Raw genomic sequence first — 18786 nt, 5'->3', positions numbered from 1 at the left:
CTTTCTTTTAGAATAAGTGTTTTTATACCATAAAGACTGTTTCATGTGGTCAGGAAGTTGATAGTTGTGTTTCTGTACTTTTCTCATCAGTATGTGTCACAAAGGAAATTACCAGACCAGGCATTGTGGCTCATGCCTGTAATCCCAGCACTTGGGGAGGCCAAGGCTGGACAATCATTTGAGACCATCCTGAGCAACAAAGCTAGATCCCCATCTCAACAAAAATAAAAATAAAAAATTATCTAGTGGTGGTACCTGCGGGTAGTCGTAGATACCAGAGTGGCTGAGGTGAGAGGATCTCTTGAACCCGAGTTCAAGGCTGCAGTGAGCTGTGATCACACTACTGCACTCTAGCCTGGGAAAGAGTGAGACCCTGTCTCAAAGAAAAAAAGGAAATTGCCTTTATGCAAATAGTTTCTTTTTCAACGGATTGATAGCTTTACCCCTTAAACTCACCATTGAGTTTGCTTTTATGCTTTACGTCTAAGAACTGTTTAACATTTTTCCTACTAAAGTATTTCAATAGACATGTTAAATCTGTGTTCTGTTAGTTCAAGGTATCGTTGTTGAACAGTATAATAATTGTTCCAAAGTAGGGAATCAAAGTTAAGAAAATGTGCATACGTGCTTATACAGAATCAGTCTCTGGCACAACTTCCTTAACTACCACTACATCCTAGGAAAACAAGTTCCCAAATCAGTAACACATAGTCTGGGTTTGGGTTCAGTGCAGGGAATCCCTAGGATTAAGGATTCATTTTTTCCAAATACGTTTTCAGATCATTAGTTATAAGCACTGATACTTTCGTTAGCTATTATTAAAAGGGACATGTCACAACATAAATTAGTATTTACGGAGTACTGGGTATATACTAAGCGCTTTACATGGATTATGTAAGCAACCTGGTAAACATTCTGCCATTTTACAGCAGGGAAATAGGCCTAAAGAGTTCAGGGTAACTTGCTCTGGGTCACATGGCTAGGTAGTAGAGCTGGGATTCACACTTGAGGCAGACCATTTCAAGAGGCCAAACCAGTAGCCACTGGTCTTTACTGCAGGACTAGCATCTTGTTAACCTGAATCAGGGCCCAAATATTTGAACAGTTAAAAATCTCTGCCTGACTAGCATCTTGTTAACCTGAATCAGGGCCCAAATTTTTGAACAGTTACAAATTTCTGCTTAACTCTTAAGCGTTTCCATTATTGCACTTTTCTGGTATCAAATGCTTCTTAGAGGATCTTAAGAATCTTCACAGCCTTCCTGGGATAGTTCAAAAGACTGAGGCAGAATCACCTATTAAGATGTATAATCCAAGCTTTCCTCATGATCAGACCTCCTCTAGCCAAAGAGTCAAAGATAAACTCGGTAGAATGGTGCTTTTAACAGCACATTTTGAATAGAGAATTTCATTATTTAGTGCTTTTAAGATGGGTATGTTTATTCAAAGTCTTATAGATAGCCCAATAATTTAACCTGTTGCTTTGTTTCCTAGATAGTTTGGAATGAAAATAAATATAACATTAGTGAGGCACTCTGCATCTCTGCATTTTTTGGTTTTAAAGCTTATGAGACTGGGTGTTTTACTTTCAATTAACTTTTTATTTTGTGAAGAATTATTTTGTCCTTAAACAGTATTTTCTTTGAGGAGAATTCTTTTTTTTTTTTTTTTGGAGATGGAGTCTCACTGTCACCAGGCTGGAGTGTGGTGGCACGATCTCAGCTCACTGCAATCTCCTCCTCCTGGGTTCAAGCGATTCCCCTACCTCGGTTTCCCAAGTAGCTGGGACTACAGGTGCACACCACCATGCCCAGCTAATTTTTTGTATTTTAGTAGAGACAGGGTTTCACCATGTTGGCCAGGATGGTCTCGATCTCCTGACCTCTCCGCCCACCTCGGCCTCCCAAAATACTGGGATTACAGGCGTGAGCCACCGCACCCGGCCAATGAAAATTCTTAATGCTGTAATATTTAGTCCTATTGCACATTGGATTTTAAATGATCTGTTTTTAAAATAAGAAAATTGTTGCCATTTTTAAACTACTGTCTTGATACCATTTTATATTAATGTTATTTGCTTCGTAAATGGTTCCCCTTGGTCTGTAAAAATTAGGTGCCGATTTTTACAATCTTAAAGATATCTTTGTTAAGAAAAAGTATCTTAAAACATTGTCCTGGAGGGGAGGTGGGCAAAGTGGTGATTTGGGAAGGTGTTGGATGTGTCGGATGGATTAGTGATTGAAGAGACTGAGGATAGAGATGTAAACAGAACAGTTAAAACATTGAGTTGTACAGGCCTGGGGTACAGAGGGAATAGACTAGGATAATAACAGCGAAAGTAGAGAGAATAGAAAAGAAAGAGTACTTGAAAGCATAGATGAAATATTTGTAGCAAAACAGGAAACCTAGTTGATGGCATTTCAAGGCATCATCTACTTTTGGATTTGTTAGCTACTTGTGTGTAGAATGAAAGAACATTTAATTAGGTGACCACCTAATTGGCAGAATGATTGGATTAAATATCAGTCTGGTAGTGGTTTCAAAGCATTGTTTACAGATCTTGTCCATGTCTTTCAGATTTTCTGTGAAGCAGTTGTTTCAATAAGGAAGTAGAAGGAAAGCTTGTCACTGTCTTGGGCAGCATTAAGCTGGGAAGGGTTGAGAATAAACTAGATGACAAAATCAGGAGTCAAACTGATATGTGATGAGATGACTAAAACAATAGTTTAATATAGATAGATGTAAAATCCTGCTCTTTGGGACCTAAAGTCAGAAACAAAATGACAAGAGGAGGCAGATGTCTGCTAAAATGTGGAAAAACTATAGGTTTGGTTAACAGAATGGAAAAGGTGCATTCTAGAGTCCTGAATCCTGGCCTTGAGGGACATAGGAAGGTTTGGAATAAATGCAATGAGGAATGTTCCTGAAAAGAATAAGAGACAAAAGCTAGTTTGAGCAACAGTGAGGAAAACCAGGACATTAGTATACATTTTGCCCACCAGCAAGACAGATAAACTAAAACTGAAAACAGGTATGAAGTTGAAGGTGGCTCAGGTTTAGGTACCAAGGTAACATAACCTAAAGAAAGCAAAGCCATCTAGGTCAGTCACAGCAGGAGCGAGGTGGCCAACTCGAGTAAATACCTCCAAGAAGCTATGAATGGCTCTTCATTTGCTCCTTAACAACTCTAACCTCACATAGTTGTCACTTCCCTCTCTTTTTCCATTGCTATGAGCACATTATATGTTCACGTGTTCTTCCTGCCCCTGTAAATTCCTCGAGGCCCCTTTTGTACTTGTATCTCTTCACAGTGCTTGCACTACCCTGCCTCTCCTTCCTCAACACAACAGATGTGTAAAAGAAGGTGCTTTTTTTTTCCCCCCAAAGGAAAATCACCTCTCTGGGAGGGTGTTGAGGCTCAGAGTGAATCTCTGAGGTGTGGAAGAGGCAGTATTTTTTCATAGCAGTTCACCAGAACTGGGTTCTAAACGGTTCCAACTCTTATACCAACTTTTAATATTTTGAGCCCTCAGTTTCCTCAACAGGAATATGAGTATTGCGATTTCTGCCCTGCTTTAGAAGCTCAGATGAACTTGAAAATGTGAAAGCACTTTTAACAATTACAAAGCACAGTATAAGGTAAGCCTATTGACTGAGCAACTGAAACCTGTGAAGAACTGTTCCTGCCTCCTCTAAGAAATTTGGCTTAAATAAAAAATTTCAGAGTTGAAAAAGACCCTTAAGTCCCAACTGGGCCATAAATACCCATGCATTATGAAGGTTACCTGGGAGATTCATCTCATTAGAATAATAGTGTTTGCATCCATTTCCATTTTTTCTGTTTTTAGTCAATTTTCCCTTCTAAAAAGCAGGTTGCTTTCCTCTGGGAGGTAAATAAATGAGGGTGCTAGTGATCCAGTCACACAGTTTTTTATTATTTATCATTTAGCTGAACACTAGAGCTGCTCTGATGGTTTGAGACCATTACCAAGTTTTAATTGGTCTTTCTGTTCCCAGCTATATCTTTATTCCCATAATAAACCATGGGATAGATCAGTACTTCCCAAACTTTGCTGTACATTGGCGTCACTTGGGAGAACTTTAAAACATACTGGTGCCAGGCTCCCAGCTCAGGCATTGTAGTTTATGGTGTGGCCTGAGGGAGCACTGACACTTAAAATTTAATTCCCAAATGATTCTAATATGCAGCCACACTTTGAGAACTACTGAGTAAAACAGAGGGAAGCATTGAGAACCACAATGATGAAATGCAAGAAGTTAGTGAGCATAAAAGAGAAAGTATACAGGTGAGTATATTAAACTTAGGTTTTTGTTCTTCTTTTTAGAGACAGGTTACAGTCCTAGTTTACTGCAGCCTCAAACTTGTGAGCTTAGGTGATCCTCCTGCCTCAGCCTCCTGAGTAGCTAGGACTACAGGTGCATGCCACCGCACCCAGCCATTTTTTTTTTTACTTTTTATAGAGAGGAAGCCTCACTATGTTGCCTAGGCTGTTCTCAAACTCCTGGCCTCAAACAGTCGTCTCATCTCAGCCTCCTGAAGTCTGGGATTACAAGTGAGCTGCTATGCCCAGCTAAGCTTAGTTTTTTTGTTTTTTTGTTTTTGTTTTCATTTACTGTTATTAAAAACCTGAACTTTTGGTGGAAGTTTATTTATACCAGGTTGAAAACGTCTTTATCTCATTTTTTTAGAAAAAACAAATTATGAACAAATTTAAAATAAACTACTTGGTCCTATGAAAGCAAAATAAAAGGATTTTTTTTCTTTCTTTTTTTTTGAGATGGAGTCTCGCTGTGTCACCCACGCTGGAGTGCAGTGGCACGATCTCCGCTCACTGCAAGCTCTGCCTCCTGGGTTCACGCCATTTTCCTGCCTCAGCCTCCTGAGTAGCTGGGACTACAGGCGCCCGCCACCACGCCTGGCTAATTTTTTGTATTTTTACTAGAGACAGGGTTTCACCGTGTTAGCCAGGATGGTCTCAATCTCCTGACCTCATGATCTGCCCACCTTGGCCTTCCAAAATGCTAGGATTATAGGTGTGAGCCACCGCACCTGGCCAATAAAAGGATTTCAAAATCAGGTCATGAAAGTTTACTTTTAATTTCTAGTCTCTCTATATTTTTTGCCCCCAGCCTGTGACCAAAGCCATCTAGTCTGTATTTATAGATACAGTTTCAAAATCACGCAGTATGCCTTTTTTAAGTTTATTTCTAATATATTGTACTTTTTGGCACAGTTGAAAGTAAACAGCATGTATCACTTGGCAGGAAAATGTCAGATTTTATGATGAATATTTAAAGTATTTATATTCAAGAGTATACATCTTTAAAATTAGATGTTTATATAAAATCACCTTGTGCCTGGGAAAAATTACTAGTTGATTTTTTTGTTGTTGTCTCTAAGAACAATTTCTAAGTCAAATTGGTCAAAAAATATTGGCTCCAGCCATATACTCACTTAACCTCTAAAAGATCCCAATAGCATACCCAACTGGCCTGTACCATATCCAACTATAGTTACAGTGCACAAACTGACTTATTGAGCCACTGTTCTGGATCACTTGCTTTTGTATTTTACCCCAGTAAGTCATTATAACTCTACTCCTCTCTTATAATAAAGAAGTTAAAGTTGCCTGTGACCACACAACTAGTTAGTATCATCTGGGATTTGAATCCAAAATTGTTCAACAACCAAACTCATGACCATTTTGCTGTATCTGAAATGGTATATCAGAAATGACTTGGTCCAGACGCTCTTAAGTTTTAAAATCCTGACTGGGTGCGGTTTCTCACACCTGTAATCCCAGCACTTTGTGAGGCCAAGGCGGACGGATCACCTGAGGTCAGGAGTTCGAGACCAGGCTGGCCAACATGGTGAAACCCCGTCTCTACTAAAACTGCAAAAGTTAGCTAGGCCTGGTGGCGGGTGCCTGTAATCCCAGCTACTCGGGAGGCTGAGGCAGGAGAATCGCTTGAACCCGGGAGGCAGAGGTTGCAGTGAGCTGAGACCGTGACATTGCACTCCAGCCTGGGGGACAAGAGCAAGACTTCGTCTCAAAAAAAAAAAAAACTTTAAAATCCTATCAAACCAGATTTTCAGATATATAAAGGCAGCTTGCAAGTCCCTCAGCCTCCAAACTCCATTCCTATCTTCTCTTCCTTGCTCAACATCTCCAGTTTCTACAACTGTTCTTCAAGAACATAGAACATCCTAGTGGGGTGCCCATATGTCCCAGTTTACCAGGGTAGACTTGGTATGCAAGCCTGCCATCCCACTGTAATTAAGAGCGATCTGGGCTGGGCGTAGTGGCTCACACCTGTAGTCCTAGCACTTTGGGAGGCTGAGGTGGGCAGATTGCATGAGCTCAGGAATTCAAGACCAGCCTGGACAACATGGTGAAACCCCGTCTCTATTAAAATACAAAAAATTAGCCAGAAGAATCGCTTGAACCTGGGAAGCAGAGGTTACAGTGAATCGAGATCGTACCACTACACTCTAGCCTGGGCAACAGAGCGAGATTCTTGTCTCAAAAAAAAATAATGTTTTCAAGTTGCATCATCATTTCTATCCTTTTTCTCCAATGTGTCTGTATCCCTCTGCAACCTGGCAACTGTTACTTTGAAATTGTGAAATTTAGAATTCTGCTATGACAAGTGGAAAATTGAGAAAAGACACAGCGCCACTTTTTGTCATCATATAGGTGACAAGGAGGCTCCCAAGTATATCCTGCTAATAGGAGTAGCTCTCAAAAGTTAATCTCAATGAAGTCTCCTAAAGTCTCTGGCAAAGAAAACTGCTGAAATCCCTTGTACAATTCTCCAGACTAAGCTGTTTGGGGGAAGCCTACCTTTTTTCAGCCCGAAGTTCAGGAGACTGAGGATGTAACTGGGGACATGATCATTGATTCAAAGGTGATTGCTTAAGTATCTTAAAAATGTACAGAGCTAATCTGAGTACCTGCTTAAATTTCAAAGAAGCTCTGTGGCTTTTTTCTTTCATTTTTTAAAGGATAAAATTTACTCGCCAGAAATACATTGTGAGTCAGACATCCCTTTGAGGACAGCATCTAATAAAATGACTGGCACACAGGTGATCAATTAATGATTTTAAATGAATGAAATCAAGTCCTTTTAAAAAATGCTTTCCTACATGATTTTAATAGCAAAACAAGTAATAATAGAAGCTCGTTTAAGAGTATTTTAGTGTATCTTCATGATGAAATAATATGCAGTTACTAAAAATGTTTTTTAAAACTTTAAAAATCATGCGTTTTATAGCCTACTCTTCATTCAGCATAATACTGTAAATATTTCCATGTAAATATTCTGGACATAATGCTGCACAACGTTGTGTGGGTTAGGACATGTTATTCAGTCCCTGAGCTTTACCTTAACTTTCATCTGTGAAATGAGGCTAACAGTTTATCTGCCTATGGTAGCTCAGTGTTACTGTGATGATCAAATGAGATGGAGTCAGAAAATCCTGGCACAGAGCATAGCCTGTAAAAGAGACTCAGTAAACATACTGTGGTGAGAAAGAAAAGAACTTTCGGCCGGGTGCAGTGGCTCATGCCTCCCAGCACTTTGGGAGGCCGAGGCGGGCAGATCACCTGAAGTCAGGAGTTCAAGACCAGCCTGGGCAACATGGCGAAACCCCGTCTCTACTAAAAATACAAAAATTAGCCAGGCATGATGGCATGCACCTGTAATCCCAGCCACTTGGGAGGCTGAGGCAGGAGAATCGCTTGAACCTGGGAGGCAGAGGTTGCAGTGAGCCAAGATCGCGCCACTGCACTCCTGCCTGGGCAACAGAGTGAAAGACTGTCTCAAAAAAAAAAAAAAAAAAAAAAAAAAACTTTCATTGATGAAATATTACTAGCAAGTTATTTAATATGTGCTGGCCCTAGTACAATGAGAGAGGCAAAGTAATGGCTTGGCCAGAAATGGTAATGGCTCACAAGGTTGTTTTTGTTTGTCTGTTTGTTTTTATGTTTTTCATTGTTTGGCTGCATTGAAAATTAGATTTCACCAAAAACATCCATATTTTTTGGCATCTGGTAGCATTAGGCCTTCATTCCCGTGTAACAATAACCTAGTGCTTTTCCTACCCTCTAGTTTGCCACTGTCCCCAGCACTCCCTCTGGTCTCTGTGCCACTGTCATTTATCAGTATTGGTGGCCATTTATTATTGTTTCTGTAATGGTAGAACTAAGAAGAAAGTGAAATATTTTTGTTGCTATCAAATGTGAAATAAGGAGACATTTAAAAGGATTTACTTTAAAAAGAAATTCTCGTCACTCTGGTCATCTTCACTCATATTTTACCTGCATGACTCCATAGGCATTTATGTGGAAATTGTAACCTCTTATAAAATTTTAGAGCCATAAGGAACCAGCACTTTGGACTAGACAGTCATACTTTTCCTGGTATAGACCAATGAGTTAAGACTAATCATGCCTTTCCTGGTACAGATGAGTGAGTTAAGATTTCTGAGAAACTACAACTTGCCCAAGATCCTAGTTAAAAATAAAGTTAGGGCTGAATCTAGATGTAGAGTGTTGTCTTTATATTAGGTATTTAGAAGTTTTATTTTTTACCTTTATTTTTAAATAATGAAAATTAGTGTAAATTCTCTTTAGAGTAAACAAACCTTCCAACAACTCTCCCCTCTACAAAATACATATGTAAGTCATGGCTTTCTAAAAGTAGATTTTTAGCACTTTCTGACAATTTCAAGAAACTTTTTAGCTTAATAAGCTTTAGTTTTGCCACAGTGTTTGTAGCAAATTTATTTAAAGAGACCATCTGAAAAGTATTGAATTTTGTGTTACTGGTTTTCTTTTTCTCAAAACTGAAGAACCTGGGCAGAACTTCTCCATTGAAAGCAACACAACCTTGACCCTTGGATCTGGAGATTTCTGGAAGTCGTAAACTTGGTTTGGTCTATCAGGAAGAGACTTCACAGTGGCTCTCGATTGCCTGTGGAACTGGAAAACCCACAAATAATAGATTCACTTTGGTAGATAATTTCAGTCTTCTCCAAAATTACTTAATGCAAATAACAAATGAGCAAATTATTTTGTTTTTGTGCTTTTCTTCTTCCCCTCTCTGGTTTCTGGAAAGGGAAACAGCCCAAATAAGTTGGAAAGCAGATAACATGGGTAATTGACAATTGGATCTGTACTAATTAAGTCATTATTAGTATGTATAAAAATGTAAAGCTCTTTTGAGGCCAGGTACGGTGGCTCACGCCTGTAATCCCAACACTTTGGGAGGCTGGAGCAGGCGGATCACCTGAGGTCAGGAGTTCAAAATCAGCCCGATCAACATGGAGGAACCCCGCCTCTACTAAAAATACAAAAATTAGCTGGGTGTGGTGGTGCGTGCTTGTAATCCCAGCTACTCAGGATACTGAGGCAGGAGAATCGCTTGAATCCAGGAGGCGAAGGTTGCAGTGAGTCGAGACCACGCCACTGCACTCCAGCCTGGGCAAAAGAGTGAGACTCTGTCTCAGAAATAAAATAAAATAAGGCTCTTTTGATATTTACCATGAGACTAATTGAATTCATTTGAAAATGGACCCAAAAGGAATTATAGCTAATAGCTCTACTTTAAAAACATCTTAGCTTTTTACGCTTTCTCTTTTGAAACATTGCTTTCAGCATTGAATTGGTAACCACTTTATATGGAAGATTTTGTGTTATATTTGTTATGAAATATTCCCAAATATAAATATCTTTGGTGTTTATTTCAGATTATAATAATCTATGCTCACTATTAAGTTGGCAAAGTATATAATGACAAAGAAAACTACCATTAAGCGTATCACACAGACTTAAAATTTTGGTGTATATATTTGGAAGCTTGTGTTCTGTGTGTGAATACCATCATTCACATCTAGCCAAACCATTGGAACTGTACACAGCTGGGGTTTCAGATATATAACATTCAGTTGATGGATATAGGAATGGCCCACTGCAATTTAAATTGCAAGGTAGGACGAGAAACACTTTTTTAAAAAGTTTGCATATATGAAGGTGTAAGGCATGGGCCATCAATCTCTGACCAGGCTGGCTGAGAGGAAGAGAGCAAAGGATCTTGGTTCACAATGAGGCTGTCCCTGAGAAAGAAAGAAGTGAGAGTGAAAATGCTGTGTGATTAATGTCCTCAGCAACTGTATGGGAAGTCTGTCTTCTTTCCAAAAGGGCTATAAAATGAAATATAATAAGGAGTGGCCCAAGCCATTCTTCTGTGAGACCCCCAAAAGTGGAGAGAAGGACATAAACAGAGAAGCCATTTCTCCATCAGTCAGAGAGAGGGAGATGATGTAGGCTAAATAGGAAGTGCATCAAATGACAGTAGTCCCAAGGGGCAAGTGTGGAAGACCCAAGTTGAGTGGCAGTGGCAAGGCAGTGTTGTAGTAACAAGCAGCCTTGTTACTCTAATAACTCAAAGTGATGCTTTGGATTCTGTTTCAGAAACCATTGCACGTCTCCCCTATGCAGGGACTATGCTAGGCAGAAGGGAAACCAAGAATCCCCCGTAGGAACAATTATAATACCACACTACGTGCAATAATGATGTCAAACAGGGTATGTTGGAGGGTTAACTTCAACAAGCATGGGGGCCCAGGGTTAAAGAATATCTAACAAAGTCCATGGGCAAGAACAGAGATGGATGAGGTTTTGCCATATGGGAAAAATGGGGACAGTCCATACTGAAAACAGCTGGTACAATGAAGCAGGAGAGAGAATGATATTTCTTCATGATCTACAAACTCATAAGGTAAGCAGTAGTGCTGAATTCTCTACTCTTTCAGATTTATTGAATTACAGCTGTTTAAAATATAGTAAAAATCTCTCTAACACAAGCTAATGAGAAAGCCTTATCTGATTAACCAGATTCTTGGAGATAAGGGATTCTATCGCTTTTAGATATGTAAACGTCATTTAAATGGAGAGAGTAGCTGTGTTTGATACTAAGAGTTTTGGAAACTGACAATGAAACATTGGCTTATAAATGGGTGCTTTTGACATTGTTTTCTAGCCTTTAAACCTTTCCCCTTACAATCTTGATTATGCTGTACATTTGCTAAGTTAACTTTCCTTTTTCTTTCATCCAAAGCAAAATCCTGAAAATGAATAGTAAGTAGTGTGCTATTTTGTGCAAAATAATACTGATAACATTTTGGTTAGCAAAATGAAATAACATACCTGAAATAAATAATATACCTAGTAAATTTGTACTCATGGGTCGATTTGATGACAGAAAGGAAAAGAAAGCTTAAAGATAAATATCTCTAAAGTTATGCTTTCAATGCCGTCTGTACAAACTTCACATCAAGATCTAACAAAAAAAAAAACAAAAAAAAAAACTCTGTCTTATGCCAACACAACTAATTCCATGAAGTCTGGATCATCACAAAACTCAAATTGTTTTATGATTTCTTTTTTCCCTGTCTTTTAACTGTACAGTACATTTTACTGTATATACAGTTTTATGGAATGTGGAGGCAGCATCTGATGTAATATTTTCTGTTCAGACTGTTTACTTTGTAGTCAAACATTCTTCAAAAACACTTTAGTCTCCCCTCCCCTCACCCACTCTGATTTTCCATTCAAGTCTGTCAGTTCCTATTTAGAAAGGTTAATTGACACCTGGAGTCTCAAAGCCTCTGATACAGAAGCAACTTTTGCCATCCTTAACACATTTCTTTGAATTTGCTGCCAGGTCTTATTCTACATGTAAATATTTAAGTGAGTTAGTAAAATAAAAATAAATTAAAAAAACTTTTTTTTAACGAGTGGGAAAGCAAGGGTACCATAATTTATGACATGAGAAAATGAACTTTCATTTCTGCATACTTCTTTTTGCAAACTTCTTGGTTATTGTCAAATTTGCAGATGTCTTTCTTACTGCTCTTCATTAAACTTTCAGCCTCCTGTGGAATTGCTGAGTCAACCAGGAGATAATGCAACACATTTGCAGAAGCCCATTCTGTTTTAATTATCTCCCCTTAATGTCACCAAGGAGGTGGGGTTGAGAGGGCCCTTTGCTGTGACCCTTAACTCTTGAAAAGTGAGTATCTTCTTATAAGAGCCAGCTTTGAGCAGTTCACTTCGGACTGCTGACATGTTTTTTACCTCTCCAAAAAGCAGAGCCTGCTTTGGAATGCAATGGAAATAACCCACCACAGAAGAAATAGTCTGTAAACCAAATAACTTACTGTGAATGTTGGCTTTTTGCCACAGCCTCCTGCAGGGAAGGAAGAAACCTTGTCTCTTTCCACCACCTCACTTCCTCTTTCCAGCCAGTGGTCACCCACCAAATTTAGACAGGAGGAAGGCCCTGAGAGGAGAGCCAGGCCCTGCGCTTACTGGTCCATGCCTGAACTGTCCAATTGGAATATGATGTGAGCCACAAAAGTAATTTTTAATTTTCTAGTAACTGCATTAAAAAAGTAAAAAGACACAGATGAAATTAATAATATATTTTAACCCATCATATCCAAAATATTGCAATTTCAACATGCAATCAATAGGAAATTTAACAAGATATTTTTGCATTCTTTTTTTTAATGGAGTCTTCAAACTCAGGTGTTTATTTTACACTTACAGCATATCTCAATTCAGACATTAAATTTTCATTAGAAATACATGTTTGGTTGTTTAACTTTCAAAGCCAGGCAGCTTTGGACTGGGGAGATATTAAGTGGTTGAGAATCCATTAATCAAGTAGTAATTTGATTCCCATTCTGCTATCTTTCTTTTTGTATACAGGGTCCTGAAGAATGAGCTCAGAGACAGTCTTGCATATTCAAGCATATCTGAGTTATTGTATATCACACTTATGATACACTAAAATTCCTTACCCTCTACAAACTCATGGTGGGGAAATATCTCCCTTGGGTTTCAGTCCTAGGAATTACTATGTGTCTCACAATGGCATGTTTGCTTTATCGCTTCAACACTGAACCATCTAAAGGAATCACTCCTTGGCTGGTCAGAATTTTCAAACTAGGTTTACAACCCTCGGCTAGCAAGTAGACTAGGATTCGTGTACAATATATACCACCTTCCTCTGACTTCACCTTTATTTCCTACTGCACAGTGTCCCCACTTAGCCCATGTGTTTTCTTATAAGCAACTTTATATTTCTTTAGGGAAGAAAATCTTGGAGAGGGGTGTGAGCAAACCTCACCCAGATCATACCACTAGTCAGCTTGATGCTTAAAAGAGGAATTCTTACTTGCTGAATTGCTAGAGTTAAATCTGCAATATTTTGTAACTCTAAGTCTTTAGTCTCTGCTTAAACAAATATATCATCAGCTTTAAGAATCTGATAAGGTAGACATTTTATATAGTACATAATTCTTGTGATTTTTGTCAAGTTTCCTTATGAGAAAAATAGAACTTTCCTTGGGCTGTCAGAATAATATAAGACAGCTTGAGATTTTTTGCCTTGAGTTTGCGTGGGCAGGAAATTTATTCTTTGCTTGGTACATCTTTGAGCCGCACACAGCTGTGAAAGATCTCAGTTCTTTACAAATTGCTAATAAAAAAGATAATGCCAACATTTGCACTCTTCTCAAAAGTCAAACGCTGAAGATTTAAATCAAGATTTCTGGATAGAAAATCTTAATCTTTTGAGTCATGTTGCCATGCTTTTAAATTCACTTCCTAACACTGAAGGGAACTAAAATTAGAATTTGGAATAAGCCAGAAGCAGTGAAACAATTTTCTCATTCATCTAACATGTACTTACTAAGCATCTAATCTATGTCTATGCATTTAGAAATTTTTTTAAATGAAAACATGGGTTTGATCTCCAAATACAGGACTCAATTAAGTTTTGGCCAGAGAGGAAGAAGATAATTAATATTGGTTGTGGCCTTATTATGTACCAAGCACTTGGTTAGGTTTTTTATAAATGTTATGATGTAAATATTATTGATCCCATTTTACAGATGAAGAAACATGCGACACAACCAGTGAATAACAAAATAGGAGTTGAACCGCAGACTGATTCCAAAACTCACTGCATTATACTACTTCCTACAGTTTAAATTTTTTGCACTTGGCTAGAAAAAGCTTTTCACTCTAGTTCTTACAAATGTTCTCATAAACATTTTCAATTTATTTAAAACATACACATAATGCATTTTCAATTTATTTAAAACAGATACATAATATAAACAATTTAAATATAGTGAATGCTCATGGAAGGAAGCTCAAGAGACAAAGGGACTGCAAGAAGGTGTGCACTGGGAAGAGCCAGAGGTGATCTTTAAGATTACCCTTGAAAGATGGATAAGAGATGGGCCAGGTACGTGGCTCACACCTATAATCCCAGCACTTTGGGAGGCCGAGGCAGGTGGATCACGAGATCAGGAGATCAAGACCATCCTGGCCAAAATAGTGAAACCCCATCTCTACCAAAAATATAAACAATGAGCCAGGCGTGGTGGCATGTGCCTATAGTCCCAGCTACTTGGGAGGATGAGGCATAAGAATCACTGGAACCTGAGAGGCGGAGGCTGCAGTGAGCCAAGATCGTGCCACTGCACTCCAGCCTGGGTGACAGAACAAGATCCTGTCTCAAAAAAAAAAAAAAGAAATATGGATAAAAGATGAACAGAAGACATTCTGCTAGAATAACAAAGGGACAGGGTTGGACTAAACTGAATGACTACATTCCATAATGACTTACATGTCAATGGTCCATATTGTAAAATGAGGCTAAATGCTTAACTTTCATAATCCCAGTCCACACCACATCCAGATGTCAGCTGGCAATACTGCCAACTTATGTCTCTTCCAGCTTCAAGGCAAACTTCACACTCTACCCTGGGGCTCTATTCATTTCAAAATGCAGACTGGAACATAGCCAGGAAATAGAAAAATCCTGATTCTGGAATATGCCAAGATTCTCCCAAATTCATAGGAACACCGAGGCCACTGAATGTGATAGTGGTGAGAGAAAGGGGAGAACTTTGTACCTGTGTAGGCATCCTCGAAAGCTGTATGTTCTGTATATTCTCCAGTGTGACCTAAAGACCACCTGGCTCAGAATCTACTGGGCGTGGTCACTGGAAATGGAGTGTCCTGGCCCTCTCCATGCTTCTGAGTCAGAATCTGTGAGAGTGAAACCCAATTATCTTCATTTAAACAAAATCTGTGGGTAAGCCTGGTTCTCTAAAGCCATCCTTGGCCTGTATCATTTTCGGCCTTTGGGCCCAGTGCTTCCCCAGAACTGGTAGAGGGAGACAGCAATGGCTCATTTGCTACCATGTAAAACTGCATGTTCATCTGAATAAAATCAAGAGACTTACGTGCAAAATATTGTCCTAGGTGCTGTGGAAGAGAAACAATGAGGTTGCATAGCACTTTCTCTCAGGGGGCTTATGTCAGGAAACAGACACCAGGACAATGAGTTAGGAATGCAAGAGCTCTGTTAGAGGTCATGCCTATAAATGATAAAGACATGAGAGTAGGAGTAGGCTGGGTGGGCCTTTAGACACAGTGCAAGTCTGACACCTGTGAGAGGAAGAAGGATGGAGGATTGGGTAGAAAAGTCCTCAGACTGCTGTGCAGCTCTGAGACCATTCTGGCAAGCCAAATGGAGAGCTCTAGCTCCCAGATTTCCTATAGAGGAGTCCCAGGGTGACCAGATTCTACCACCCCTGCCATGCTCAGTCTTTGGCTAAAGCTACACAACATGGGCATGTCCTTGCCTCAAACATTGCACCAGACCCCAAAGTTGCTGCAGCAGGAGGTTCTCACCTGGCAGCATTCCTTGTAGCAGTTCCTTCTTGAAGGAAGTTCTGAGAGTTGCATTTCATGGCTGCCCAGACATTCCCTAAATGCGGATTTGATGGTCTTACCCTACCTAATCAAACATTGGAGAGAAGGGATGTAGCAATAGTGAAGAATCAGGCACATGGCTCTAAAACCAGATGAGCCTGTGTTGGAATCACACCTCTGTCATTTGGTGTGTGACCTCAGGTAGGTGACCTAACTCAGACTTAATCATCATAGGAAAGAGTAGGACAATATATATTTAATAAGATATTTTTGGCTGGCTAGTGAGACAATACCTAGACAACACCATTCTTATTCCCTAATAACATGTGCACACACACACACACACCCACACATCATAATCTGCCTTCATTCATTTACATACAAGTAAAGGACAAAGAAGACCAGAAAGTAGAAAAAGGCAAGCGTGTAAATAATAGCATGATGTCTCTTGTTGATCTGGTCCAGACTGGATTTGTATCCTCTAAGGTTGGCCCAAGGTTGGGGGCCTGTGTGGATTGTTAGATCCCTGGGCTCTTTTTCATCACATGGTATTTATAGAAAATGATAGTATTATGCAGCCATAAAAAGGAACGAGATCATGTCCTTTGCAGGGACGTGGATAAAACTGGAAGCCGTCATCCTCAGCAAACTAACACAGGAACAGAAAACCAAACATCACGTATTCTCACTCATAAGTGGCACCTGAACAATGAGAACACATGGACACAGAGAGGGAAACAACATACACCAGGACCTGTCAGCGGGGCAGGGGGAGGGAGAACGTCAGGATAAATAGCTAATACATGCGGGATATAATACCTAGCTGATTGGTTGATAGGTGCAGCAAACCACTATGGCACATGTTTACCTATGTAACAACCTGCACATTCTGCACATGTATCTGGAACTTAAACATTAAAAAAAAATTTAAAAAAGACAGTATCTGTAGTCCACACTGGGATTGATGAAATAAAACTGCTCAAAGCCAAATAGTGCTAGGGCTCTAGTCACCCAGTCCCTCCCGGGCTGCCCCAAGGGCTAGCGGGGTCAATATCCTGGCACCCCTGAATCTTTGTGATACACTAGCATGCCATGATGCATATTTGGGAAGCTCTGCTCACAGACCTCATCAAAAGGCTTTGCAAGCCCCTGGCTACATTACGAACTTCTAAAGAACTGAGTTGACATGGAATGGGGGAGGAGTCATGCTCCTTCTCTCTTGACCACACTGAGAACCATAACATTTTGCAGCATCTCCAGGTGGTACCTTGAATGTAGATATTATCATTTTCATGGTGTTCAATGACATCTGCGAGTGAAGTCATCAATGAAGAAAAAGAACAGAACAGATTGTGTGGTGATTGAGGCTGACACTGGTTTATGAGAAACTATGAGACATCCCTTTGGGGACACCCAGAAAAAACTGAGGGACACTTAGATTTATTGGAAGAAATTCTCAAGCCAAGAAAGATCTGAGTCATAAAAAAAACTACTTTTCAATGCAGTTGAGAGGATTAAAGAAGATAAGTCATGTAAAGTCTGGCACACAGTAAGTATTCCATAAGTAGTAACTGGGATTATATGTGTTGGATATTCTATTAGTCAAGACTCATTTGCTGCAAGTAACAGAAAATAACTGAAACGTGCTTAAGCCAATAAAAAAGTGTGTGTGTGTGTGTGTGTGTGTGTGTGTGTGTGTGTGTGTGTGTGATGTTTATTGTAAGAAAACAGAGTTATCTCATGGCACTTGAGTACAAGAATTTACCTGGCCCTGAGAAGAGAATGGAACCAAAGACTGAAAAGCCAGTCAGAATTCAGACAACTTCCATAAGTGAATTTCTCTACGGACCAACTTCCTCTGTTTCTCAGTTTACTCAGTGGACAAAGAGTACATCAAAATTCCTGAGTTCACCTACTCTCCAGTCCATATGGAGAATTTCTTAATGCAGACTCCCAAAAACAGATAATTAGCTAATTATCTGATTAGCTAATCTGGGTCAGGTGTGCAAACATTCTTCCTATAAATTTTCGCCTGGAATGTGGAGTCCCCTAGCATAAACACTGCCCTTGGTGATTAAAGTGAGCAGATGCCAATGTTTCTCTCTCTCAGGTCTGACTGAGGTCTTAGCAGGGAAAAGAGAGAGCACACTCCCCTTAGGACAATTATAGGAAGGTTTAATAAAAGGACGACAAAAGTGGAAGAGTGTAGGGAACAGAAATAGGGCAGGGTCTAAGCCAGGCTTTTACCACCCGTCAGCCCAACCAGAAAAGGAGAAGGAACAGTCATCAGAACCCAAAGACTCAGAGAAGTTGTGAAATTCCTATGTGAACTGCAGCTGCCCCAGATGACTCTCCAGGATGGAGCCTAGAAAATAAATTCCCTCACATCACCCACCTCCTGCTCTCGGATCGCCTACAAGAAAGTCACCCATTGGCCAAACCAGAGAGTGAGAAACACCCTTGATCTGGTAACCTCTACAGTCCTGCCTGCCAGGGAGGAGGCTGAGGGAGAAAGGTGCAGAGTGCATCATTCGGTATGGATCTTTTCACATTATTCAGTAACAGCAAAGGAAATAGCTCCTCTACACAGTTTTTAATGGCTCTCTTTTGAAAACATCCAGTGAGTTTACAGCATCACATCTATCATCAGGCTCCAACAGCCTTAACCCTTACTTCAGTCAAAATAGGCTATTGACCGTTCTACTTACTGTAACTCCCACTTTTTGCCCCCCACCCTGCTGCCCTACCTTACTTACCCATCCAAGACCCAAATTCAAATCCCACCTACTCCCTAAGACCTTCCATCAAACAATCCCTCCCTCCGCTAATTTCTTTATGCTTTGTGCACCATTTTCCTGCTTTGTGTTGTATAATAATTTTTGTCCAAGTTCATGTTCATTCATCTCTGTATCTCTATGGAGACTTACACAGACCATTGCCCATAGAAGACACTCAGGAATGTTTG

The 18786-nt window shown here is 39.8% G+C and overlaps 1 long non-coding RNA gene across 5 annotated transcripts in view; it reads right to left on the bottom strand.

Annotated features, from left to right (window-relative positions):
• LOC131380732 (uncharacterized) overlaps positions 1–18786 on the bottom strand; it is a 67763-nt gene that overhangs the window by 6341 nt on the left and 42636 nt on the right. For 3 of the 5 annotated variants that reach the window (XR_009208867.1, XR_009208866.1, XR_009208862.1), the window contains exons 6-7: positions 12245–12465; positions 8811–9005 (exon numbers count right to left, since the gene is read on the bottom strand). The exons of 1 other annotated variant lie outside the window; for it this stretch is intronic. This is a non-coding gene — a long non-coding RNA (uncharacterized LOC131380732). Of the gene's footprint in view, positions 1–8810; positions 9006–12244; positions 12466–18786 lie in introns of those variants that run through there. One more of the 5 variants, XR_009208864.1, reaches the window with a different exon arrangement.

Source organism: Hylobates moloch, unplaced genomic scaffold, assembly GCF_009828535.3.
Source record: "Hylobates moloch isolate HMO894 unplaced genomic scaffold, HMol_V3 SCAFFOLD_12, whole genome shotgun sequence".
Lineage (NCBI taxonomy): Eukaryota > Metazoa > Chordata > Mammalia > Primates > Hylobatidae > Hylobates > Hylobates moloch.
The sequence above is the reverse complement of the archived record's forward strand: the minus strand, read 5'-3'. Positions and strand labels throughout refer to the sequence as shown.